General features: G+C 48.0%; 2 long non-coding RNA genes across 2 annotated transcripts in view; one reads left to right on the top strand and one right to left on the bottom strand.

The window, feature by feature from the left end:
* LOC310697734 overlaps window positions 1-27,551 on the bottom strand; it is a 422,763-nt gene that overhangs the window by 13,397 nt on the left and 381,815 nt on the right. The gene's annotated exons all lie outside the window — the stretch shown is intronic.
* On the top strand, window positions 3,973-4,776 carry LOC310697794. The gene is made up of 3 exons (XR_014521214.1): window positions 3,973-4,114; window positions 4,195-4,276; window positions 4,399-4,776. It is a non-coding gene; the product is annotated as an uncharacterized lncRNA (long non-coding RNA).

The raw sequence follows: 27,551 nt of genomic DNA, 5'->3' as shown, positions 1-27,551 counted from the left end.
AAGGAGATAGTACAAGAATACTTGGCTAGTTTAGATGTATTCAAGTCTCCAGGGCCAGATGAACTGCATCCAAGAGTATTAAAAGAACTGGCAGATGTGATCTCAGAACCACTGGCAGTCATCTTTGAGAATTCCTGGAGAACAGGCGAAGTCCCAGCAGACTGGAGGAGGGCAAATGTTGTCCCTATTTTCAAAAAGGGGAAAAGAGAGGACCCAAATAATTACCGCCCAGTCAGTCTGACATCAATATCAGGGAAGATTCTGGAGCAGATCATTAAGCAAACAGTCTGTGAACACCTAGAAAGGAATGCTGTGATCACCAATAGTCAGCATGGATTTCTGAAAAATAAGTCATGTCAGACTAACCTGATCTCGTTTTTTGACAGAATTACAAGCCTGGTAGATGAAGGGAACGCAGTGGATGTAGCCTACCTTGATTTCAGCAAGGCATTTGACAAGGTGCCCCATGATATTCTTGTAAAGAAGCTGGTAAAATGCGGTTTTGACTATGCTACCACTCAGTGGATTTGTAACTGGCTGACTGACCGAACCCAAAGGGTGCTCATCAATGGTTCCTCTTCATCCTGGAGAAGAGTGACTAGTGGGGTGCCACAGGGTTCTGTCTTGGGCCCGGTCTTATTCAACATCTTTATCAACGACTTGGATGATGGACTCAAGGGCATCCTGATCAAATTTGCAGATGACACCAAACTGGGAGGGGTGGCTAACACCCCAGAGGACAGGATCACACTTCAAAACGACCTTGACAGATTAGAGAACTGGGCCAAAACAAACAAGATGAATTTTAACAGGGAGAAATGTAAAGTATTGCACTTGGGCAAAAAAAATGAGAGGCACAAATACAAGATGGGTGACACCTGGCTTGAGAGCAGTACATGTGAAAAGGATCTAGGAGTCTTGGTTGACCACAAACTTGACATGAGCCAACAGTGTGACGCGGCAGCTAAAAAAGCCAATGCAATTCTGGGCTGCATCAATAGGAGTATAGCATCTAGATCAAGGGAAGTAATAGTGCCACTGTATTCTGCTCTGGTCAGACCACACCTGGAGTACTGTGTGTGATGGCCTGGGATTCCGATTCGGAGGATGAAACAGAGGAATCCCAGCCTGCACAAGAGTCCCCGCCTCCAGGGCCGGCTGAACTGGGGCAAGGCCTAGATGCTGAAGAACCTGCACCTGTGGCAGTGCATCAGGAGCTGGCCCCAGGTGAAACCCTTCTGGCCCCAGAGAGGCTTGACGACTCAGTGGCCACAGGTGAGCCTCCTCCAGGGCCCAGTAACCCTTCGGCCTCTCCTGATCTGCAGAGGCTTAGGGCGGAGAGGCGAAGGGAACTGGTTGCCCCCAGGAGGAGTGCTCGCCTTAAGGCCAGAGGAGGCAGGGCTCCTGGGGGCCGGGACCGCCCCTGGCCTTAGAAGAGGATAAAAGCCCAGTCAGCCCGGCCCCAGGTTGCGGGAGCAACGTCGTTGTTGGCTTCGGTCCTTCCTGTGTTCCTGATCCCTGCTCGGCCTCCTGTTCCTGACTATCCGGTACTCCTGTTCCCTGCTCGGCTTCCTGTTCCTGACTATCCGGTACTCCTGTTCCCTGCTCGGCCTCCTGTTCCCGACCATCCGGTGTTCCTGCTCCCTGCACAGCCTCTTGTTCCAGCGTTCCTGTTCCCCGCCCGGCTCTCTGCCTCGGACCTCGCCCCTCTTCGTGTGGACTCTGCTACACCCAAGGTACCTTACCCCCGGGACCAGCACATTTTGCTCCCGCCACACCCACACTCCCCCTTCATAGGGGTGCGTTCGGGAAGAGCCAGAGGCCATGGCTGAACAGGCGGCTGCACTGGTGGCTTTGGCCCAGAAGAACCAGGCCTTGACTCACACCGTGCAGCAGCTCAGTGACGCGGTTGTGGCACTTCAGCAACGCTTGGAAGCCCTACCGGCTCCTGGGGCCGACGCCCCGGCTCCGGGCAAGTACCCAGTGGCTTTGCCTGAGAAGTTTGATGGAGCCCCGGCCAGCTTTCCCATGTTCCTGGCCCAGGCCAAGCTGTATATCCAGGGGCGAGCCCGGAACTTTCCTGACGACCGCACCAAGGTGCACTTTTTGATTAGTTTGTTAAAGGACCAGGCGGCCAAGTGGGCGTTGCCGCTACTCAGGCAGGACTCCCCCTTGCTGGCAGACTATACGGGGTTTTGCAATCGTTTGGGTGCCGCGTTCGGCAACCCCCAGAAAGGGAGTCAAGCCAACCGGGCGATTCGGCGTTTGAAACAGGGCAAGTCCACGGTGGCCGCATATACCACGGAGTTTCGGCTGTTGGCACAGGACTTGACCTGGAATGACTCGGCACTGCGGGACCAGTATCTCGAAGGGCTTTCGGACGAGGTACTGGACCAGTTGGCCACAATGGAACGCCCCACCACGCTGGACACTCTCATTCAACGGAGTCTACAAATAGACGACCGGTTGGAGGATCGTCGTCAGGCCCGGGGTCGCTGACACTCCCAGTTCACGGCACCAGCTTTTTCCGGCAGCCCCACAGTCACAACTGATTTAATGGAGGAGCCTATGCAGCTCGGGGCAGTGCGGCCACGCCTTTCCCCCGCAGAGAAGGCGCGGCGTCGGGAGGGAAATCTCTGTCTTTACTGTGGCGGAAGTGGACACTTCGCTCGGTCCTGCCCTGAGAAACGCCAGCCTCAGGGAAACCGCCAACCCCAGTAGCTGATGGCCCTAGCTACCGGGGGTCCCAAACCGTACAGAATGGGCCCGCACCAATGGACTTGCAACATCTTATGGTTTCGGTACGTTTATACCCTCCAGGGGGGCCCTGGATCCTCACCCATGCTTTGGTAGATTCAGGGGCAACCCGCTCCTATATGGACGCTGCTTTTGCCACCCATCATCAGGTGCCACTTCGGAACAAGTCAGTACCGATCCAGGTGGAAGCGATTGACGGACGACTTCTGCGTTCAGGTGCTGTTACTCAGGAGACCCAGCCCCTGGTCCTGTGTCTCCAGCAGCACCGGGAGTTGCGAACTTTGGACATTGCCTCTATGCCCCGCTTCCCCCTGGTGCTCGGGATGGACTGGCTGGAAGCCCACAACGTTCAGATTGACTGGGTCAAACGGACCGTGCACTTCCCAGACCCATGTTCCCGTGCTCAATCTGGAACGCTGGCGGCCGCGCCCTCAGAGGAGGCAGCACCCACGCTCCCAGCCGTGTACCAGGACTACCAGGACGTGTTCGAGGAACGGGGGGCAGACCAGCTGCCGCCGCATCGGCCTTTTGACTGCGGCATAGACCTCCAACCCGGAGCGCCTTTACCAGTGAGTCGCTTATATTCCCTAACAGAGCCAGAGCGCGAGGCTTTGCAGGACTTCTTGCGCAAGAACCTGGAGCGTGGGTTCATTAGGCCTTCCACCTCGCCTACCGCGGCACCAGTGCTTTTCGTTAAGAAGAAATGTGGGGAACTCCGCCCTTGCCATGATTACCGAGCCCTGAACAAAATTACCGTCCCAGACCGGTACCCCTTACCCCTTATCTCGGAGCTGCTGGAGCGGGTGCAAGGGGCACAGGTGTTCACCAAGCTGGACCTCCGAGGGGCCTACAACTTGATTCGGATCCGAGCCGGGGATGAGTGTCCATGCCACAAGATATACATAGGCAAAAGCACCAGACCAATCAAACTACGCATAAATGAACATCGATCACGGATCCACAACAGAGTGCTAGAAGCCCCAATGGTGGAACATTATATACAGCAAAAACACACGGAGGATGATTTTGTTTTCTTCATTATCTGGAAACCAAAAGTAGATTTATATACCAGGAGAAATATTGATAGACTATTGTTACAACAGGAAGCACGATATATTCATCTGTTTGAAACGATGTCCCCCAAGGGCTTGAACGAACATCAAGACTACAATTCTTTTCTTTAAAAAACCATTATAGATGACCTTGGATTTCAAATCTCTTCTCTGTTTACACCTTTAAGAAGGGAGAGCCTATCCTCCTCCTCCTCCCCCACAGACACATATATAAGACAATGATCTCACTCCCTAATAGAAAACGCACAGAGAAACGCAAGAAAACTTGGATTCAATTATCTAAGGTGAGAAAACACTCATCTGATGTCCGTTTTTAAAAACAATTTGACTGGAAATAATATCTCTTGTAAATTCTTATTTCTAGACGCATGTTGAAAAAGAAACATAAAAGAACTATATGATATGATATAGACTTCCAACAGATTTATAGTCCTCAAAAAACCGAGGTATGGAACCAAATATCATGATATGTGCTAATTCACTTTAGAATGTATATACTTTATTATATTTATGATTTATGGAATTGAAGAACCTTGATTTATTTTGACATATTATTTGATATTACCAGCTGAAGAAGGCGTTTACTCCGAAACAGGGCCCTGTCCTGGTCACCACTACTGAGTCGTACATCTGATTCATACTCCGGATACTCCTTTTTGGCTCTTTATTCTTTATTCTGAGTTTACATAATATGGACTCTTTTTGACTACCATTGAGACTTATATAAAACTATTGTTGTGTACTGGTATTTTATGTACCTTTATACTATATTATTGTATACTAATATCTAAATTTATTATTATCTTAAAACCATTGTACTCACACGTTGTGTTCAAATTTACTATTAGCTTTAAACTGTCATTCTTTGCAGAATATACACGTTTTTTTCTTTTCAACTCTTGAGTAGTAATTAATCCTTACATTGAAACTTGTGGCCAGAGTTCTTGGTTTATCCTTTTCAGGGGATGAGTGGAAGACAGCGTTTGGGACCCGGTACGGGCAGTTCGAATATTTGGTTATGCCTTTCGGTTTGTGCAACGCGCCTGCTGTGTTCCAATGCTACATCAACCACGTGTTTCAGGACTTGTTAGACAAGTACGTGGTGGTGTATTTGGATGACATACTGATTTACTCCCGTGACCCGGCTCACCATGAGGGACATGTCCGGACCGTGCTGCAGCGCTTGCGTGAGCACCGTTTGTACGCAAAGCTCAGCAAGTGCGAGTTCCATCAGCGGACTGTGGACTTCCTTGGTCACCGGCTCTCTCCAGATGGGGTGCAAATGGACCCGGGGAAGGTGACAGCGGTTCGAGAATGGGCGGCACCCCGGAACCGCAAGGACCTACAGCGTTTCCTGGGGTTCGCCAATTACTACCGGACCTTCATCGCTGATTATGCTCATCGCACCACCCCGTTGACCCGGCTACTGCGCCCAAAGACGCCGTTTTCCTGGGACAAGGAGGCAGAGGAGGCGTTTCAGGGGTTGAAGGCCTGTTTCCAGAGGGCACCAATCTTACAACATCCTGACCCCTCTCGACCCTTTGTGGTGGAGACCGACGCCTCCAGTACGGCTCTCGGTGCCGTCTTGTCTCAACAGATTGGGCCTGAAGCGCCACTCTTACCCTGTGCCTTCTATTCCCGCCAGCTCCTACCAGCGGAGCGTAACTATACTGTGTGGGAGCGGGAACTACTGGCCATCAAGGTAGCCTTTGAGGTCTGGCGCCACCATCTTGAGGGGGCACGACATCCGGTGGAGGTGAGAACCGACCACCGGAGCCTGGAGTACCTCCAGACCACCCGCAAGCTGAACCAAAGACAGATCCGGTGGGCGTTGTTCTTTTCCCGGTTCCAGTTCCGGATCCGCTACATCCCTAGCTCTCAGAATCAGAAGGCGGATGCCCTGTCCCGGAAACCTGAAGACAACGCAGACACGGTACAGCAAGCAGAACCCACCACGATCCTACCTCCGGCTGCATTCCTGGCCACCCAGGAGGCGCAGCCACTGCAGGTTCGGGTGCGGGAACAGCAGCGGGTCGACGCTTGGGCCCAGGATCGGCTCCGGGAGCTGGCTGAAGGGTCCAGCCCACAGTATCCGGGGCTGGTCCTGCATCAGGGCCTTCTGCTGCATCACGGTCGTCTGTACATCCCGCCAGGGCCACTACGGCTGGAGGTTCTCCGGATGGCCCATGATGCCCCAGCAGCGGGGCACTTTGGACGGTATCGGACCACCCATCTGGTCAGTCGTGAGTTTTGGTGGCCCCGCCTGAAGGCTGACGTGGCTCGCTACGTTGCTGGCTGTGATGTCTGCCGGCACGCCAAGGGACCTACCGGGCGACCCCCCGGCCTACTTCAGCCATTACCAGTTCCACCGCGCCCTTGGCACACGGTTTCATTGGACTTTATAGTGGACTTACCCTCGTCTCGTGGCTGTACCTGCCTTCTGGTTTTCTCCGACCATTTCACCAAGATGGTGCACTGCGCTCCCTGTCCATCTGTACCCACAGCCAAGGAAACTGCTCAGCTGTACTTTCAGCATGTCTTCCGCTTGCATGGCCTACCTGAGCGCGTGGTGTCCGACCGGGGCGTTCAGTTCACATCCCGGTTCTGGCGAGCATTACACCAGACCCTCGGGACAGAGGTCTGCCTCTCGTCAGCCTACCACCCACAGACCGATGGCCAGACGGAACGGGCGAACGCGGTGCTGGAGCAGTACCTCCGGTGTTACTGCAGCTACCAGCAGGATGACTGGGTCGACCACCTGGCATTGGCAGAGTTCGCCTATAACAACGCGGTGAATGCGTCCACCCAGCAGACCCCGTTCCAGGCCAGTTATGGTTATCATCCACGGCTGTTTCCAGAGGTGCTGCCGGCGTCCGCGGTCCCGGCGGTGACGGAGTGGCTTCAAGAGCTCCAGTCCCAGCAACAGCTTTTGGTGGAGCAACTGCACCAGGCCAAGGAAGCGTACAAAGCCCAGGCCGACCGCCACCACCAGGTGGGGCCGCAACTTCGCGTCGGTGACCTGGTTTGGCTCTCCACTCGCCACCTCCACCCCTCTCGACCTTCGCGGAAGTTGGACGCCCGCTTCACCGGCCCGTTCCCTATCGTAGACCAAGTCTCTCCTGTGGCATTTCGTCTCCGGTTACCCGCAACCCTGAAGGTTCACCCGGTCTTCCACAGGTCCCTTTTGAGTCCGGTGGCCCCACCCGACGAGTTCCACCTGAGCCGTCCCCGACCGCAGCCAGTGTTGGTTCGGGGAGAGCCTGAGTACGAGGTGGAACGCATCCTGGACTCCCGATACCGCAGGGGAAAGCTGCAGTATCTCATTGACTGGAAGGGGTACGGACCGGAGGACCGTTCCTGGGAACCAGCGGCCAACGTCCACGCACCTGCCTGCCTCCGAGAGTTCCATGCGACGTACCCCGGCAAGCCGGGTCCGGACCCTCGGTTGAGGGGGGGGGCCTGGGAGGGGGGATGGTGTGATGGCCTGGGATTCCGATTCGGAGGATGAAACAGAGGAATCCCAGCCTGCACAAGAGTCCCCGCCTCCAGGGCCGGCTGAACTGGGGCAAGGCCTAGATGCTGAAGAACCTGCACCTGTGGCAGTGCATCAGGAGCTGGCCCCAGGTGAAACCCTTCTGGCCCCAGAGAGGCTTGACAACTCAGTGGCCACAGGTGAGCCTCCTCCAGGGCCCAGTAACCCTTCGGCCTCTCCTGATCTGCAGAGGCTTAGGGCGGAGAGGCGAAGGGAACTGGTTGCCCCCAGGAGGAGTGCTCGCCTTAAGGCCAGAGGAGGCAGGGCTCCTGGGGGCCGGGACCGCCCCTGGCCTTAGAAGAGGATAAAAGCCCAGTCAGCCCGGCCCCAGGTTGCGGGAGCAACGTCGTTGTTGGCTTCGGTCCTTCCTGTGTTCCTGATCCCTGCTCGGCCTCCTGTTCCTGACTATCCGGTACTCCTGTTCCCTGCTCGGCCTCCTGTTCCCGACCATCCGGTGTTCCTGCTCCCTGCACAGCCTCTTGTTCCAGCGTTCCTGTTCCCCGCCCGGCTCTCTGCCTCGGACCTCGGCCCTCTTCGTGTGGACTCTGCTACACCCAAGGTACCTTACCCCCGGGACCAGCACACTGTGTCCAGTTCTGGGCACCACAATTCAAGAAGGACACTGACAAACTGGAACGTGTCCAGAGGAGGGCAACCAAAATGGTCAAAGGCCTGGAAACGATGCCTTATGAGGAACGGCTAAGGGAGCTGGGCATGTTTAGCCTGGAGAAGAGGAGGTTAAGGGGTGATATGATAGCCATGTTCAAATATATAAAAGGATGTCACATAGAGGAGGGAGAAAGGTTGTTTTCTGCTGCTCCAGAGAAGCGGACACGGAGCAATGGATCCAAACTACAAGAAAGAAGATTCCACCTAAACATTAGGAAGAACTTCCTGACAGTAAGAGCTGTTCGACAGTGGAATTTGCTGCCAAGGAGTGTGGTGGAGTCTCCTTCTTTGGAGGTCTTTAAGCAGAGGCTTGACAACCATATGTCAGGAGTGCTCTGATGGTGTTTCCTGCTTGGCAGGGGGTTGGACTCGATGGCCCTTGTGGTCTCTTCCAACTCTATGATTCTATGATTCTATTCTATGATTCTATGATTCTAAATATTTAAGCTTGACATAATATTCTTCAAGTTTCACCTTTGTTCTTATAAATCAATTGTTTTCATACTCCTTTCAGCTATGTCACTAATGCCATATTATCTTGATATCCTGCATCATTCTAACATTCATACAAATTACAATACTTTTGCAAATAATCCTTGAATTTCTTCCAGTCCTCTTCCACTATCTCTTCTCCCAGGTCTCGGATTCTGCCAGTTCCATGTAGTCTAATCAGTTGCATCTGCCATTCTTCCAGGGTGGGCAAATCTTGTGTCTTCCAATATTTTGCGATGAGTATCCTTGCTGCTGTTACTGCATACATAAAGAAAGTTCTGTCCTTCTTTAACACCATTTGGCCAACAATGCCCAAAAGAAAGGCCTCTGGTTTCTTAGGGAAGGTATATTTAAATACCTTTTTCAGTTCATTATAGATCATTTCCCAGAAAGCCTTAATCCTTGGGCACGTCCACCAAAGGTGAAAGAATGTTCCTTCAGTTTCTTTACATTTCCAACACTTATTGTCTGGCAAATGGTATATTTTTGCAAGCTTGACTGGGGTCATGTACCACCTGTATATCATTTTCATAATATTTTCTTTCAGGGCATTACATGCCGTAAATTTCACACCGGTGGTCCATAAACATTCCCAGTCAGCAAACATAATATTATAGCCAATGTCTTGCGCCCATTTTATCATTGCTGATTTAACCGTTTCATCCTGAGTATTCCATTTTAACAGCAAGTTATACATTCTTGAAAGAACCTTGGTTTTTGGTTCTAACAGTTCTGTTTCTAGTTTCGATTTTTCCACCTGGAAGCCTATTTTTTTGTCCGCCTTAAAGGCCTCCCTAATCTGACCATAATGTAACCAATCTCGCACTTTGTCCTTTAGTTTCTCAAAACTCTGCAATCTCCAAATGTCTCCATCTTTTTCTACTATCTCCCAATATTTTGGCCAGTTGGCCTCCATATTGAGTCTTTTCTGAGCCTTGGCTTCCATTGGTGACAACCACCTTGGGGTCTTACTTTCTAATAGATCTTTATATCTTGTCCAGACATTGAACAGTGTTTTCCTGACTATATGGTTCTTAAACGCTTTATGAGCTTTAACCTTGTCATATCACAAATATGCATGCCACCCAAAACTTATTCTTAAACCCTTCCAAATCCAAAATGTCAGTGTTTTCAAGAAGTAGCCAATCTTTCAACCAGCAGAAAGCTGCTGATTCATAATACAGTTTCATATCTGGCAGGGCAAACCCCCCTCTTTCTTTAGCATCAGTTAATATTTTAAATTTTATTCTGGGCTTTTTGCCCTGCCAGACAAACCTAGAGATATCTCTCTGCCACCTCTTGAAACAATCCATCTTGTCCACAATCTGCAAAGTCTGAAACAAAAACAACATTTTTGGCAATACATTCATCTTTATAACAGCTATTCGACCCAACAAGGAAAGCTTCAATTTTGACCAAATCCTTTTTGATTTCTGACCAGCATTTTTCATAATTGTCTTTAAATAAATTCAAATTTTTAGCCGTCATGTTAACCCCTAAATATTTCACCTTTTTGACCACATTTAACTCTTTCTCCTTCTGAAACCTTTCTTTTTCCAAAGTTGTCAAGTTTTTCCCCAAAACCTTAGTTTTCTGCTTGTTTAATTTAAATCCTGCCACTCGACCAAATTCTTGAATCAGTTCTAACACCCTCTTAGTACTAGATTCTGGCTCCTGTAATGTCAAAACAAGGTCATCTGCAAAAGCCTTAAGTTTATATTGTTTAGCCCCGACCTGAATTCCTTCAATCAACTGGTCTCCTCTAATCATATTCAAGAGCACCTCCAGGACCGAGATGAATAGCAGTGGGGAAATAGGGCAACCCTGTCGTGTTCCTTTTTCAATCTCAAACTCTTCTGACACCACATTATTGACTATCAATTTTGCCTTTTGTTCTGAATAAATTGCATCTATACCATTTTCAAACCCCCATCCCACTCCCATCCCTTTAAGATTTTTCTTCATAAAATTCCATGAAATATTATCAAAGGCCTTCTATAAAAATCAACACTGCTTTTGTATTAGTATTCATTTGCAATAGTTCCAAAATGTCAATAATGTTCCTTGTATTGTCAGACAAATGTCTACCTGGGAGGAAGCCTGCCTGGTCTTTATGAATCACTTCATTTAACACTCGTTTTAGTCTATTAGCTAAAATGTCTGCAAAAATTTTGTAATCCACATTTAAAAGGGAAATGGGACGGTAGTTCTTGAGTTGTGTCTTTTCAGTTTCAGATTTAGGTATAAGTGTGATGAAAGCTTCTTTCCACGTTTCCGGTGCCTTCTTCCCCTCCATAATCTCATTACATACCTCCTTCAATGGTTGAATCAAATGGTCTTTTAAAGTCTTGTAGTATTTGGAGGTAAGCCCATCCGGCCCTGGAGATTTGCCCAATTGCATGTTCTGAATGGTCGTCTGTCGTTCATTTTCAATCCAACATCTGGTGACCCCCGACGTGCCAGATCCCTTCACGCAGCCTCATGCTTCACTCGACTGGAAAAGTCTCAGTGCGCTACACCGTGAGTATGGGGGGGGGGAGCTTACAAAGTCCCAAAAAGAGCATTCTAAAGAACTGTTTCATTTAGTCAGGCAGAGAGTAACAGGTGCACATATTTCCTTGAAAGAAATTGAACGATTGTTATGTCATATTGCTTGTGAGTGCCCCTGGCACCCAGAAACAGGGTCTTTGGGGATGGAGACTTGGCAAAAAATCGTAAAAACCCTCTTCGCAGAACCGAGGGCTCCAATTCATTGTCTGCTCACTTGGCAGAAGTGTGCCGATACCGTCGCTAGATTAGGTCCCCAGGCGTCTCTGTCGGCAACCGCAGCAGACAATTCCCCACCACCTGCCCTTTTAGCCGCAACAGACAATCTACCTCCTTACCCAAAGCTTTTGCCTCCATCACCCCCCCCTTCGCCTCAGCCCACATCCACCCCCATCCCCCCTTCCCTCCCTCCTTCGCCTGCTCCTACAGGAGCTGTGCGTGCTGTACTTTTTCAAGCTAGACAGGAAGGAATTCTTTCCTTGGAGGAGGAGGTGGGGTAGGCCGGGGAACTGCCATCTGCCTTCCCTATTTCTTATACTAACCCTGGCACTGCGCAACAACAAATTATGTCTGAGACGCTTCCTTATTCCATTCTGAGAGAATTGAGACAAGGCATTACTGATTCTGGCCTAAAATCCACTTATGTGACAGGAATGCTGGAGGGAATAGCAACTGGTTATAAAATGCTACCTCAAGACTGGAAAGATCTGATGCGCATGCTTTTATCACCAGCTCAGTATGTGGTATTTGAAAGTGAATTTAAGCATTGCGCAGTAGCCCTGGCTGATCCACAGCATTCAGCCAACCAACTCTTTGGTGCTGGTCCGTATGATAATATGCCAGCCCAGGCGACGCTGACACCTTTACATTTTAGTCGCACCGCGACCTGTGTGCAACGCACCTTTCACAAAGTCCCTGTCTCAGGGCAACCACTGAGCTCCTTTGTTAATATTAAGCAACAACATTCGGAGCCCTACCATCAGTTTATAGATAGATTGAAAGAATCAGTCACTAGGCAGATTGATAACACTATAGATCAGAATGAACTGATGAAAAAATTGGCCTTTGAAAACGCAAACACCGATTGCAAGAAAGCCTTGCAGTCAATCATACATCGCCCTAAATATGACCTGGCCGACATGATTCAAGCCTGTGCAGATGTTGGCAGCCAGAGTCATGCGATGTCCTTGCTAGCTGGTGCCATCCAGGCTGGCAAAAAGCCCACTGGGAATTGCTTTAATTGCAAGCGCCCAGGCCATTTTGCTGAGCAATGCAGAGCCCCTGGCGGGGGGGGGGGGCAAGCAAGGATGGTGCTGCCAACAGGGCTAGACCTTCCAAAAAATGCCCGAAATGTGGTAAAGGCTACCATTGGGCTAATCAATGCAGGAGTCCGGGAAACTCCATTGCGGCCCCACTCTCGGGCCAGGACAATTAGAGAGTTTTTCGCCTTTAGTTTCCGCTGCTGAAAAACTTTCTGAAAATACGCCTTCTGACTTTGCCATTGACTTGATCAATCAAGAGACCAAAGACACTGTTTTACCTGGTGAAATTGTGCTTATGCCCACCCAATTGGCAGGCCCACTGCCTCCTAAAGTCGCAGGTTTAATTTTACCCAAATTTTCTGCGGCAAAAGAAGGAATCCAGGTTATTCCAGGAGTTCTGGATCCTGACTATGTGGGCACAATAATGGTTCAACTCTGGAGCCATATGCCCATGCAATTAAAAAAAGGGTGAGTCCTGGGCGCATTTGGTGGTGCTCCCTTCTCATCCTACTGCCTCTATTATGGATAGTAATTTGCACGAGCTCTCTTGTTTCCCTCCACAGCTGTTAGCTGTTGTCCAGAGGATTGGAGGGAAGAAACTTCTTCGTAAGTATAAAATCAATGGTATTGTGCTGGAAGGCTTGATTGACACGGGCGCAGACGTTTCTGTAATTTCCAGTAGTTGTTGGGACCCCACGTGGCCCCTTGAGTCTGCGTCTGCAGTCTGGGGTGTGGGTGGCCCCCAAACCTCTTCCAAAAGTGTACAGTGGCTGCCTGTTTCTCTGCCTGATAGCTCTGAAACCATTGCATACATCCAACCCTGTGTGTTAAAAATCCACCTCAATCTGTGGGGCAAAGACCTGCTGCAACAATTACAAGCTACCATTCAATTTAATGAGTAAGCTTGCACTTCCCCTTAGCTGGAAATCTACCAGTCCAGTATGGGTAGAACAATGGCCCATAACGGGGGAAAAGCTACTTGCTTTAAAACAATTGGTAAATGAACAATTATTGGCAGACCATATTGAGCCTTCAGTTAGCCCCTATAATACCCCTGTCTTCGTCATAAAAAAGAAGAGTGGAAAATGGAGATTTCTCCAAGATTTAAGGAAAATAAACCAGATCCTTGAACCCATGGGGCCTTTGCAGTGTGGTCTGCCTAATCCAAATGTGATTCCACATTCGTATCAATTGGCTATAATAGATTTGCAAGATTGTTTTTTCTCCATTCCCCTACAGGAGAAGGATCGTAAATTCTTTGCTTTTATTGTTCCTGTGTTAAATAACAGTCAGCCCACGGAACGGTATCAATGCAAAGTCCTACCACAAGGAATGCTGAATTCCCCTACCATGTGCCAACAATACATCAGCCATGGTACACATTGCTGTTTAAGCCGTTTGTGCATCATTTTACCCAAGAAGCATCATTTATCCCGCTCTCGATATCGCCGCTCTGTGAAATTGACTAACGATTGTGATGCTTTTGTCTCTCTTCCCAGTAGGTCTGAATATATCTTTTTAGCTGTTTCTCTCTTAGGAGTCCCTGGATTGGCTGTACGGAATCGTATGAACATTAATAATTTAGCTTGTTCTGCAGCAAAAGCCCTGAATTTTATTTCACAAGCTCTTCACCTTTTGAATAAAGAACAGTGAACTCCACCATGGATTTTTACAAAATTGTGCTGCTATCACTATTTGCTGATGCTTCATCATTATGGCTGTGAACAAGTGGACGGCATGTGTTGTTTTAATATTACTGATAATTCTAAAGCCATCCAAAAGCAAATCTCTCATTTGCAAAATCTTACACACCACATTAAACAGGACGTTGGACTTTCTGGCCTGTGGGACTCGTTCACCCAGTGGCTCACTGGCTGGTTGCCAAACCTGAATTGGCTTCGTAATCTCTTTCAATATGCCATTGTTATAATATGTATATTGATTTTGCTATGTTGCTTCCTCCAATGTGTTCCTGGCCTCATAAGTCTTTTCTCTCGGCTTCTCTCTCCCCCTCAGCCACCCACTAAACTCCTTGCTGCCTACTTTACGAAATGGCAACACCAACAGTAAACCTAAGGGGAGATGTGGGCAGGCTTATTTTGGGCATGCGCTGGCAGACCACGTATCCCGAAATATTTTTGTCCCATCGACCCTGGCGAACTTACTTTGGGCATTTGCTGGCACACCACTGATCCCGAAGTATTTTTGCCTTATTTACCCAGAACGCCTCGCAAACAAGAGAAGAAAGGGGGAGATAAAGGGAAGTTCTCTCTCTGCACATAACTGTCGCATTATGGGAAAGTATTGCTTCTTTTCTCCTGCATTCTGGGAAGTCTTGCTTCTGAGCTTTGTTTTGCTCACGCTGCACAAACCGTGCTGATGCTACGACATTCCATCATCACCCTGGTACGTTCTGTTCACCTTGAGTTCACACCATATCAATCTGTACTTACCCCTCCTTGTACATTCCTTTTTCGTACCACTCTGGTACGGGCAGTCCGAACCCATGCCTGTGTAAACTCCGTGTTCCTTTTCCCAACCTTTAACCTGTCTATGACTAATGTCTTATATGCAATAATTAATGTCTTGTACGCAACCCTTGTTTTGAACTTATGTTAACCAATCGGCAACAAGCACACGTGGCAAACGCAGTAATATTCAATAAAAGGGAGTCTCCAAGGCTTGCTCGAGAGACGCCTCCCATATGACACCTATCTACTCGTCTGTCGTTCATTTTCAATCCAACAAACCCTAAAGAAATAGAGAAACGATTTCTCGAATTCTTTAGGGAAATCTATAAGGAAGGAAATGAAACAACAGAAGAAGTTAAAGAACATTTAGAACAGAACTGTCTTCCGAAACTTACTAAAGAACAAAAAGAACCGTTGAATGCCCCTATTACATCGTACGAAATTCAAAGAGCAATTAAGGAAGCAAAGATAGGAAAGCCACCGGAGGAGGAGCCAAGATGGCGACGGACACAGCAGCCTAGTCAGACTCCTCTGCTTTTAGTTAAGCTTTTAAGTAGTTTTTAAAGTAGTTTTTAGCCACTTCCTAGTTTTAAACTCTCAGTTTTAACGTCTTATAAGCTGTTTTATCACCTCCTCGCTTCCCTTTGCTTTTAGTTTATTGTTTTATTGTTTTATTGGTTTATTGTTTTACTGGAGTACGGCGGAGCAGAGCAGTGGGTTGAAGGAAGCCACTATCTACCTCCGAACAGAGCGCTGGCCGAACAGAGGAAGAAAGTCAAACCAACACTACTGGTGAGGCCTTTGGGAGTTTCCCTTTTATCTGAGACCGACCCGCGGTGGCCCTGCGATAAGCTCCGAAGGAGAATTTTTATATTAGTCTTAGTCCTGGTGGGAGTAGGACTTCAAAGGAATGGTCTGTGTTGCTTACCGGTAGTCTCCTTGTAGAACTAAATTGCCGGACTGTGAGGGTGAAGGTGAAGACGCCGACTTTCATATGAACAGGCAGTGAAATATACCCCCACTGCAAGTGCTGGCAGGCTTGAAGGAAATATTTATCACCTGAGTTGACGTTAAAATACTATCCCCCCTCTACTCGATATCTGAATTATGGGATATGGGAAACGTCTTAGAGATTCTGAGGAGACAGTCCCCGTTCCCTTTCCGAGATCAAAGCAAACAAGGGTGGAACCATGTCACTTTAAGGAAGGGAGTAATCTACTGGATTGTTCCTACACGGTAGAAACTCAGAACCGTTTTAACCCTCTGATTGATTGCGTGTCAGCACTTAAAGACGAAGAGCGAATAATACCTCAAATAACAAGCGATGTGGGCAACAGTAAGAGTGTAGTCTCTCCTCAGAAGGAGGAACTGGTCCTTGGCACGGCCAATCATATGACATTTGAACAGTCCCATTTAATAATCAAAACCTTGCACTGTATATTCAAAAGACTAGATGATCTTTTGTCCCAGCTGCACAGCCTCCAACAAAAGATAGTTACTACTTCTCCAGCGTCAGCCGGTGTTAAGTCTCTTGAAGAGAGGAAGGGGACGAGGAGTTTGTCCTTAAATAACAAACGTACTGACAAATTTAAATACAATCTTAACCTTCAATTAGGTCATCAATCCTTGATTTTAACACCAAGGAAAGTGTGCCTAACTATACAATATGGGGACCCAAGATGGAGAACTCTGGGCGGTGCCATGGAACTCCTAATGGGGCTTTTAGATATGGAGGCAACACAAATTGACCTCTGTGCAGTCCTCCCCCTTGTCTATCATCATAAATCCCAGAGAGTCCTGCTTGCGTTCCAATCCACAAAAATTCCCACTATCATATTACGAAGGAAAGCATTTTTGTTTTGCTGTGGGATAGCACCAACGAGAGCCTTTATAGACCCTACGCCTAAACCCCTACTGTTGGAGGCAATAACCAAAGAGGGCTTAAAATCTGCTAAACCCGATCCACCAGTGGACACCGGAGTGGGTGTTCTACCCCAGGAGATGAGTTATGTGGCCTCCACTCCCCTAGCAAAGAACAATGACCATCCGGAAAGTGGCCTGACCCCACCAGAAGAGATCGAACTCATTGCCTCCTTTGCAGACTTACCAGCGGTGGAACAAAAAGAAATTATTAATAGGCTCGAATCGCTTAAAACCCAACTTATCAGGAAGCTCAGCACCAGAATACCCATGTACAGCGATCATGACATCCTAGAAGAACCAGTTCATATGGATCTCGCAATATCTAATGCTAAATGTATGTCGGAAATGGAGGATAAGATACAACCCCAAGAAGCAACTACCAGTCCTTTCCTCCAACCAGAACAACCCTTCGTGCTCTTAATAGATTTACATTACCGTCCCTCGATAAACATACCTGAAGAAAGCAGCACACAACAGGAAAAATCCCCTTCTACACATTCATCGATGCCGGACCTGGAACCTTCTTATAGCACTGACCAATCAAGAGAAGAGGTGCCTTTGCCAACCTTCCCAAATAGCCCACTCGCTCAGCCTCATCCCTCTTTGCGGAGCATTATGGATTCAACAGCAAGACCAGTGACGGAACTGACTGAAGATCCAACAGGCCACATAAATCAAGTAGCCCAAAAGACCAGTAGCAGGCTACAGAGAGACCAAACTTCTGACGAGATAGATGGACCACACCGGGTGGCCCACCAAACTCTTTTGGAAAAGGGGGCCGCCCCTGCTCAAGGTCCTACTCCTAGTAGATCGAGTGGCCAAGTTCAACAGTCAGACAACCTTGTAAATCCTCCCACTCAGCTTTTACGAGAGGTTTTTCATCAGAGGAAGATAAGTGATTTCTTCCCGTATTAAAGTTGAGCCAACCTTCCGAATGACAGTCAATTGGAGGAACGAGGAAACCCCAGCCTTCAATATTAAGTTGGAACATTGCTGGATGGAAAAGTAAAAAATCAGATCCAGAATTCCAAAAATATATTAATTCCTTTCTTATCATTCTATTACAAGAAACTTGGGTGGAGGAGGAAATTGAGTTAAATGGCTTTGAGTTTATATGTCTGCCTGCTAGCCCGTCAACGAATGGTGGCCGCCCTAAAGGTGGCCTTACAATTGGTATCTCCCTTAAACTTCGGGCTAAACTTTCACTAGTGCACGCATTTCCGCCTTAAGCTATTACCGGACTGATCTCTGGTGGAAACTTCTCTTTATTGGTTACAAATGTCTATTTCCCCCCGGGAGGGTTAGCAGCTGATCTTACTTCTAGATGGGAATCCCTAGAGGATTTTTTACTTTCTTGTTATCTTAAATATCCTAATGTCCCCTCCATTACCGGAGGCGATTTTAACGCTCGGATAGACTCAAATCGGGAGGCTCTTATAAAGTCTAAATGGTGGGTCGACCCCGGGGCTCAAACCTACGATCTAGGATATATCCCCACTAGAATATCAAAGGATGCAAAAGTCAATAAGGTGATGCTTTATCAGATGACTTTACACCTTAATTTAATTATATTAAATGGCAGGTGTCCTCCAGATATACCAGGAGAGTTCACCCACCTGGGGTTAAAATCAAACAGTGTTCTTGACTATGTATTGGTTTCCCGGGATCTATTTTTGAATCGAAGGAGAGGGTCCGCCGGAGACACGACACATCATACCTGAGGACCGATGGGTGTGGGGGGGAACTCTAGTGGGGAAAAGAGAACTGGCAGGGCTTACTAGGAATGATGAATTCGCACGAACTAAAATCAGGGAACTCCGAGATGGGAGAGAGGCGGCAGAAGGGTTTGAGGAGAAAGAAGGGGTGTTGTACTATAGAGGGGCCATGTATGTACCGGGGGAAGCTCTAAGGGAAAGGGTACTCAAACAACTCCACGACAACCCCACAGCGGGGCACTTTGGACAGCACAAAACGATGATGCTGGTCACCAGACAGTTCTGGTGGCCACGGGTGAGGGAGGATGTACGGGAATATGTACGAGGGTGCGACCGCTGCCAAAGGGCAAAAGGGGAGCGGACGGCCCCAGCAGGCTTACTGGAACCCTTACCCACACCGAGCAAACCCTGGGAGGTGGTGTCCATTGATTTTATGACTGATTTGCCCAAATCACGGGGGAAAACAGCGGTCATGGTAGTAGTCGACTCGCTGACCAAAATGTGCCATTTCATAGCCTGCTCACATGCGGTGACGGTGGAAGAGACGGCACGATTGTTCGTAGAGCACGTTTTCAGGTTGCATGGCGCCCCCTTGAGGGTTATCTCCGACCGCGGAAAACAATTTACCTCCCGGTTCTGGAGGAAGCTCATGAGCTTGCTGCAAGTCGAGGTGGGGTTCTCGACGGCAAGGCACCCAGAGACCAATGGGCAAGCGGAAAGGGCAAACAGTATACTCCAGCAATACTTACGCTGCTACGTCAGCGAGAGACAGAACGATTGGGTAGAGAAACTAGCGCTGGCTGAATTTGCGTATAATAACGCTAAACACATGTCCACGGGGATGAGTCCGTTTATGGCCAATTATGGGTGCCATCCCAGAGCCTTCCCGGGGAGTGAGGAGCAAAGCTGCAGTGTACCCGCGGCGGAGCAGTTTGTGGAAGAAATGGAAGCCCTACACCAGCAACTTAAGATAAACTTGGAGCGGGCCAAGGCTGTTTACAAGAAGCAGGCAGACAAGCACCGCAGGGAAGGGGAAACCATACGAGTGGGAGACCGGGTGTGGTTGTCCACCCAAGGGTTACCTTTTAAAGGGGGGTGCAAGAAGTTGCAGCCCTGACGGCTGGGGCCATTTGAGGTAACACAACAGGTAAACCCCGTAGCATTCAAGCTCAAGTTGCCAGACAGCATGAAAATACACCCTGTGTTCCACCGGTCCTTGCTCTCACCACAAAGGGAGGGGCGGGAATTCCTGGGGCGAGAGGTAGGAGCCACCCCACAACCGCAGGTAGAAGAAAGGGAACACCAGCGGTCGGCCACGGAAATAATTGATTCAAGGTGGCGAGGTCGTCAGGTGGAGTACTTGGTGGCTTGGGAAGGGGAGCCCTGGTCAGAAAACACGTGGGTTCCCGCGGAAGCCATCAATGACAGGTATATGGTGGAAGTATTCCACCGCCGGTTCCCGGACAAGCCCAAACCCTTAGAGAGGTTCTGGGAGGAACAATTTGGAACCACAGATGACGAAGAGAGTTTCGAGGGGTTTTCAGAATCCGAGGAAGAATCAGACTGGGAGGGTCACCCCGTGGGTGGGAATCAAAGCAGGTGGGAAGCGGGTTTCGAATCCACTGAGGATGGTGACAGTTCCTTCCGGGGTTTCCCCGTCTCGTCGGCCGAGGAAGAGAGAGAAATCGATTCCACAGGTCGAGCAGGGGGTGGAGGGGGTCCTGGAGGGGAGGTGGATGTCAGGAAACTGGCATCGGAGCAACAGGAGAAGGAGAGGCTCTCCGATTCTGCAGGAGAAGGTACCAGCGCCAGGGGGAGACGCAGCTTAATAGAGGGGGAAGGAAATCAGCGTAACACCAAGGATCCAGGAGAGCAAATGGGGGAAGAGGGGAAAGGGCTCCAGGATTCGTCCCTGGACGTCAGTGTCAGGAAAAAGCAGCAATGCAAAAGCCAGCTGCAGGTGGCTGGAAAGCAAAACAGGATGTTGATGTCTGCAACTGTACTAGTGGAGAAAGGGGGCAGTCCTTTCTCTGTACTGAGCACCGGATGTTAGCTCAGACTGTCATCTGACCTGTGCTGGAAGTACAGGGGTGGAGCTGTGACTCTACTGCTGGAGTCTGGAGGGTACAGACACGTTTTCTCTGTACTGCTGAGTGACAGGAATAAAACATGTAAATAGGACTCCTGTCTGTCTCATTTCCCCTCCCTGGGGGATGCAGGGAGGGAGAGAAGCAGAGGGTGTGTTCTTCTCACGTCTGACGAGGAGAATCGCCGATTTATGACCTTGCCTGCCGGGAGACGCAGACGGAAAGGTCAACAAGTATCTCACTCGGTTTGCCCGGGGGAGGCCAGTTACCTCTGACTGTGAGCTGAGATACTGACATATGGCAGCGTTCGGATGGTTGCGATTCATCGAACATCTGCATGAGAGGCTGGTGAATTGTCCTCCTCTGCTCCAAGGGAGGAAATAGCGTCTGAGAGCAGCCAGAAGCTGAACAGACGGCTGGACCCCCAGAGGAAAGTGTTTTCCAAGCAACGGAGCTCAAGGTATGCTGCATTTCGGGCTAAAAGTGTGAACGCAGATTGATTTATTCTCTACCTTTTAACTCCATGGAAACCGCACTATGATCAGATAAAGTTCGAGGCCAAATTTCAGACTTAATTAAGTTCTGTACCAATTCCCTCGAGACCCAAATACTGTCTATCCTCCCCCAGCTCTGATTCGGATTTGAAAAAAAAGTGAATTGTTTTGCAGTAGGGTTTTTAAATCTCCAAGCATCCGTCAATCCCAAATTATTTACCATGTCAAAGAAAGATCGTGGTAATTTACCTTCTTTCCCATCTTGTCTTTTTGTTAATCTATCCGTATTCGGCGTCACCACCCCATTAAAATCTCCCATCAATATCATTTTCTGATCCATCCATTCCGTTAGTATATTATCTAATTCCAAAAAGAAAGCTGATTTTTTCTCATTCGGGGCATATATTCCAACCACAACTATTTTTTCTCCATGAAACACCATCTGCACCACCACTACTCTCCCATGTTCATCTTTGTACAGTAATTGCGGGTCATATTTTTCCTTTATATAAATTACTACCCCTCTTTTCTTAACCTTGTCGGAGGTCACAAAGTCCAATCCCAATCTCTTATTACTTAATACCCTCTTGTGTTTTCCTATAACATGCGTTTCTTGAAGACAAATTAAATCCCAATACTTTTTCAGCAATACATGCGCAATCTGATTCCTCTTATTTTTATTGTTCAAACCGTTCACATTCCAGCTTATTGTTTTTAAAGCCATCTATTAAACTATTCTAGCTAATTTAACTAGATTAAATAGAAACTACTGTTCCTTGCTTTCCTCCTCTTGTTCTTCCCCTTCTCCTATTAAGCTCTCCTCTTTTTCTTCTTCTTCACTCCCTTCACCCTCCTCGTCTCTCTGTCGTTCCTCCCTTTCCGACTCCCCTTCAACTTTTCCCAGGTCCTTCTCGTATCTCCTCGCAAATTTTTGGAGTTCAACACTGGTGCTTAATTTAAACCTTTTTTCCTTAAAGTAGAATGAAATGCCTTCAGGAAACTCCCATCTATACAATATCCCATTCTTCTTCAATTGGTTTGTTAATTTTTTGTATGTCTCTCTCCTTCGAAGAAATCTCGAAGGAATTTCTTTAAAGATAATAATTGGGTTTCCTTCAATATATAACCTTTTTATGTGGTTCTGTTGCAGTATTTCATTTCTTATTTCCAAAGTGTTGAACATGACAATTACATCACCTGGCAGCTTTTTCTTTCTGGCTCTGTCTGATTTTGGTCTTATTCGAAAAATATTTACTAAATGACAGTTTACCTCCTCCTCACTCTTATTTAACCAAGTTGCCAGCTCTTTTATCATTTTAGATCTAATATTCTCATTTGGGGTCTCTGGTACACCCCTCAGTTTCAGGTTGGTTTGATTTTGCCTCATTTGCGTCATAGCCATATTGTCCAACAACTCTTCCTGCACTCTTTCTATCTCTTTAACTTCTACTCTAATTCTATCCACCTCCTTCTTACTAGTTTTCGTATCTTTTTGCACCTTTTTCATTGAATATTCCAAAACCTTAGTTCTTACTGATAAATCTTTAACCTTTCCTGTCAATTCCCCCACCACTCCCTCCAATTTCTTGTCTAAAGTGTCTTGTACCTCAAGTAATTTTCTCTCAATATATTGTTCATTATTTTTGAATTCTTTCCTTATTTCGGCCATCAGACTGCTATAGTCTTTAATTTCTTTACTTTCCTTAGCATCCTCTTGTCTCGACGGCCTCCTTTCCGCTGGTGTTGCCACCCCCTTTTTTGCACCGTTTGTCATTTTGTAGGCTTGAAAAATCTTAGGGTCCACCACACTAATGTCTTTCAAAAAGGGATGAGGCACAGGATCACAGATGGTCTCTAATGGGTTAATAAGTTACCGGGTCTGGCGTTGGGGTGTAATAGCAGATAGTAGGCGTCAGGCTATACACAAAGTTTTACAGTCTTTACCTTTTACAGTCTTTGCCCTCTTAGAGGGTGGTATTATAGAAGTCTGGCGTCACCAAAAATTTTCCTTTACTGGAGACTTGGAGGTTCTTCGGGAAGTGTTCTTTATGCTGGTTTAAATTCTCCTATTTGGCTTTTGGTGTATGTCCCTTTAAATCTCAAATATATGCAGAGGCGTAATAGATCAAGAACAAGATGAAATGGCGAATAACAGAGCCAAGTTAAGTCTCGGAATGGCTTCCTCCTCCCTTTTTTAAACCCATAGGGAAGTCACTAACATAAAACCGGCATTAAGGTCTGGGGAGGACCCAGGCTTTCTTCCACCCACTTCAAACAAGAAAGTTGATGTTAACGATAACGTCCTCAAAAAGCCTGTCGGTTAAAGCATCAACCAAATGCCCCAGAAACCTCCTTTCCTCCTCTCAAACCCGGTAAAGAGTCTCTCTATCAAAAAAAACCACTCAGTATTACCTTGCTTCCAACTCTTTGTACTTTGTACTTTATAAAGTGTACTTTATTACCGAGGATATTCCTTCCCCTCGCTAGCGGTTACTTTCTTGCTCTTTCATTCACGTCTGCCAGCTTTTCGCTTTACTCCTTTATCAATCTTGCCACCAGTAGTGAATTCCTCCTTCTTTTGTCTTTAATTACTTCTCCGCTGGGTACTTCATTCAGCATTCCTTTTGCTTTTACTTTGATTGTTTTCCAATGTTCTCCCTCCTCTGCTTTCTTCAAAACTTTAGAACTATTTCCCAGCTTTTCCTCTGTTGTCGGAGGTCCACCGCTTTCACTCGGAGCCTGAGGCTTCACAGCATGGAGTCTGATGCTTCCCCTTCTCGCTGCGGCTTCAGCCTTGTTAAATGCCGGCAACACAGGCGAGCACATGCAGCCTTGCTGGGTGTTTTGACCAACAGGATATTCCACCTGTGGTTTAGGGGTTCACGGAGCCTTCGTGACCCCCCTAAGACCCCCACGCTGTTCGAGGCTCCTCAGACGAGTTGCCTCGCGCTCCTTCCCGTGGCCGCGGCGTCCCGGAAGCCGGGAAGAACAGAGTTCTAATTCCCCCGCTACTGATGCTACTGGAGAGCATGCTGTAGCATTGAGCACTGTCCAATGTTACAATTGTGGACAGACTGGGCATCTACAGCGAAACTGTAGAAAGCCACGCCAGTCAAAAGGAGCCAAGAGCAGCTCTGCGAAGCCTGAGGCGTCAGGCAAAAGCCGTACCAAGTGCCAGGTGAAACCTGCAAAGGCTATGATGGCGAAAGGAACCACGCCAGATGTTGGGAACTCGTTCATAATCGACACTGGTTGCACAAAACACATGTGTCCACACAGAGAACTGTTTTCTACGTTTAAGAAGCAAAGCTTCGCTGTGAAACAGGCCAACGGTCAGGAGTTGGAAGCGACCGGAATTGGGACTGTGTATCTTGAGAGTCTGAACTTGACTATAAACAATGTTTACCTGGTTCCAGAACTGAGATTTAATCTGCTAAGTGTGTCGCAGATTGCAAAGAAAGGACTGAAACTGTCCTATGATGCTAAAAGCTGCAAGATCTTCAAAGATGGAGAACTGTATCTTACTGCCAGAGAGAAAGATGGACTGTATTTGTTGACTTTTGATCAAAGTGATTACATGAAATGTAATTCTTCTGATTCTAACGAAATCTCTCTTGCAGGTGTGGCCAAGGACACCAGGAAGGTGAACAAGAGGGTCAACAGAGCATTTCAGCGGATGTATGCTGATGTGATTGGTCCTCTAGAACCATCTAGGGGCGGTGCACGATATTACCTTGTGTGTGTGGATTGTTTTACTAATTATTCTTGGGTTTTTGTGATGGAAAAACCACAAGAGACCTTAGAAAGGTTTCAGGAGTTTTGTGACAAGGTTAAAAGTATGCATGATGCTAACATTGACTGTCTCTTCACAGACGAGAAGCAAGTTTTTCTGTTACAGAAGTTTCAGAAGTTCCTGGATGGAAAAGGGATAGACCACAAAGTTGCTGTTTCAGCCGAAGCATGGAACAGGGGGGTCTGTGTGAGGGTGAACAAAGAATTGCAAAAGTGGATGAATGCGCAATTGCTGAGTTCACATTTGCCACATGAATATTGGGCTGAGTCGCTAATGTCTTATCTTCACGTGTGGGTGAGAAAAGTCTCAACAGAGTTGGGAAGTTCTCCTTTTGAGAAGCTGTTCCATAGAAAACCTTCTGTTGCCTATTTTAAGGTTTTCGGGTCTCATGTGAGAACAGAAGCTCCAGGTGGAGTAAGGAATGTCAGAGGCATTTTTGTGGGATATGAAAAGGGTCTCTACAGAGTAATTTTGTCTGAATCTGGTCAGGTGATTCTCACAAAGTTTCTAGAGAGTGCTCCTGAACAAGAGCGGGTAATAGTACACACATTTCCCACAGATGACAATTCAGATGATGATGGTTTTTCTGATTTCACAGATTACAGTGGTACTGATGATGACAGTGATAGCTCAGAGAGTTCAGTTGTAACAGTCATTGAGAGGAAACCTCAGATAATGGCTAGACCTTCACAGGTGAAGGATGAACCACTGTTTGCCATTGCTACTGGTTCTCAACAAAGTCCAGAGGTTGAACCAGTGAGCAAAGAGGATCAGCACCTCATACGCAGGTCTGAGAGAGTTACAAAGGGTGTACCACCAAAGAGGTACTCAAAAGAGTTTGCTAACATAGCTGTTGCGTGTGTTGCTATTGTTAACATCTCAAAACAGGTTGAAGCAGTGTCTAAGTCAGAGACAAAGACACAACAGAGAGCCCCAAGCCAAGGTAATGCAGAAGCACTCATTCCTTGGAAGCCAGACAACCAGAGAGGTACACTGGGGAAACCAGTGGTGGGGAGTTCCAAGGGTGGAACTGAAACAACAGGGGACTGTTATATGTATAACAACTGTTTGTTTTCTTCTCTGGATCATGTTTTGCACATTGATGCTTTTGGGGGAGGTTGTCAGGAAAAAGCAGCAATGCAAAAGCCAGCTGCAGGTGGCTGGAAAGCAAAACAGGATGTTGATGTCTGCAACTGTACTAGTGGAGAAAGGGGGCAGTCCTTTCTCTGTACTGAGCACCGGATGTTAGCTCAGAGTGTCATCTGACCTGTGCTGGAAGTACAGGGGTGGAGCTGTGACTCTACTGCTGGAGTCTGGAGGGTACAGACACGTTTTCTCTGTACTGCTGAGTGACAGGAATAAAACATGTAAATAGGACTCCTGTCTGTCTCATTTCCCCTCCCTGGGGGATGCAGGGAGGGAGAGAAGCAGAGGGTGTGTTCTTCTCACGTCTGATGAGGAGAATCGCCGATTTATGACCTTGCCTGCCGGGAGACGCAGACGGAAAGGTCAACAAGTATCTCACTCGGTTTGCCCGGGGGAGGCCAGTTACCTCTGACTGCGAGCTGAGATACTGACAGAGAGCACTGGTCCTCCACTACCCACGCCCTCCCTGCGCAGAGACGACTGGGTGTCAAACAGATTTTATGCTGGAAGAGGTTTAAGAAACGCCCACAGACAGATACTGCTAGCGACTGAGGCAGCCACGCGGACATGGGCTGTGCAGTCAAGACGGTTTAACCCAGGCCGTTAAGCTCCCAAACGGGGACAGTTTACGCACGAGTAACTCCAAACCACTACAACATGCTTCTCAACTTCACTTTGCTCTGCAGCCCTCTTAGCCTCTGCTTTCCCAGCTGCATTCTGTGGAGGCTGTACTACGTCCCAAAGCTGCTCCCCCACCAGCAAAAGCTCCACTTGAAAGCTCCACTGCAGCCAATTTTGGCTAGTCAGTTTCTGACATGGCAGTTTAAACTCAAAGCCATGTGCACGGGGCTGAGCCACTGCTTCCCTTCCCTTCTGTTGGCCTCTTGCAAAAGTACTCACTCTGCAGCCAAACCGGGCACTCTGGACGACGTGGCTCCTAGCTCCCACTCCGTCAGCCTCCTCCGATCTGCCCTCTGCTCTCTTTGAAGCCTTGGCAGTCGATCAAGCTGACGTTCAGTCCTTTTAAAGTCTTCCAAGCCCTTTCTCACACGCTTCACGTTGACCCATAACCATGTTCGGTAGATTTATTGCTTTATTGTTCGGCGCCCAGCCACGCTTCCCCTGGGAGCCTCTGTAGATCGTAAAGCAATTAGCAGAAGTACACAGTGGCGTGTGTCGAGAGAGCAGTAAACAAGTCCCACATGTTTCTTCTGTCCTACTATCCCTTTATTTGCTCAAATATAGTGTGTTTACAATTCATAAAGACCATCAGAGTCAAGCTGCATTTTCTCTGCGTCCTTCTCTCTCAGTGCAGCGGCTGAACTGCTTTCGGTTCCCACTCAGCTCACAGCATTCCAAGCTGCTTTTGTCACGTCCTGGCTTACTTCCCTTGTAAGAGCCTCCTCTCAGGCTTGAGGCACAGAAGGTTAACCCTTCACTACACCCAACACCCCCTCTTGCCTTGCGCCTGAGGGGAGAATCGACCCTTGGTCGTCCCAAACCCAGACCTTTGCAAAACTCCCCATGTCTTTGGAAGGTGAGTGGCTTCGTGAACCCATCAGCTAGGTTCTTGGCAGAGGGACAATACTT

Source organism: Podarcis liolepis, assembly GCF_965112155.1.
Source record: "Podarcis liolepis genome assembly, chromosome: W".
Taxonomy (NCBI): domain Eukaryota; kingdom Metazoa; phylum Chordata; class Lepidosauria; order Squamata; family Lacertidae; genus Podarcis; species Podarcis liolepis.
This window is presented reverse-complemented; position numbering and strand designations above follow the sequence as displayed.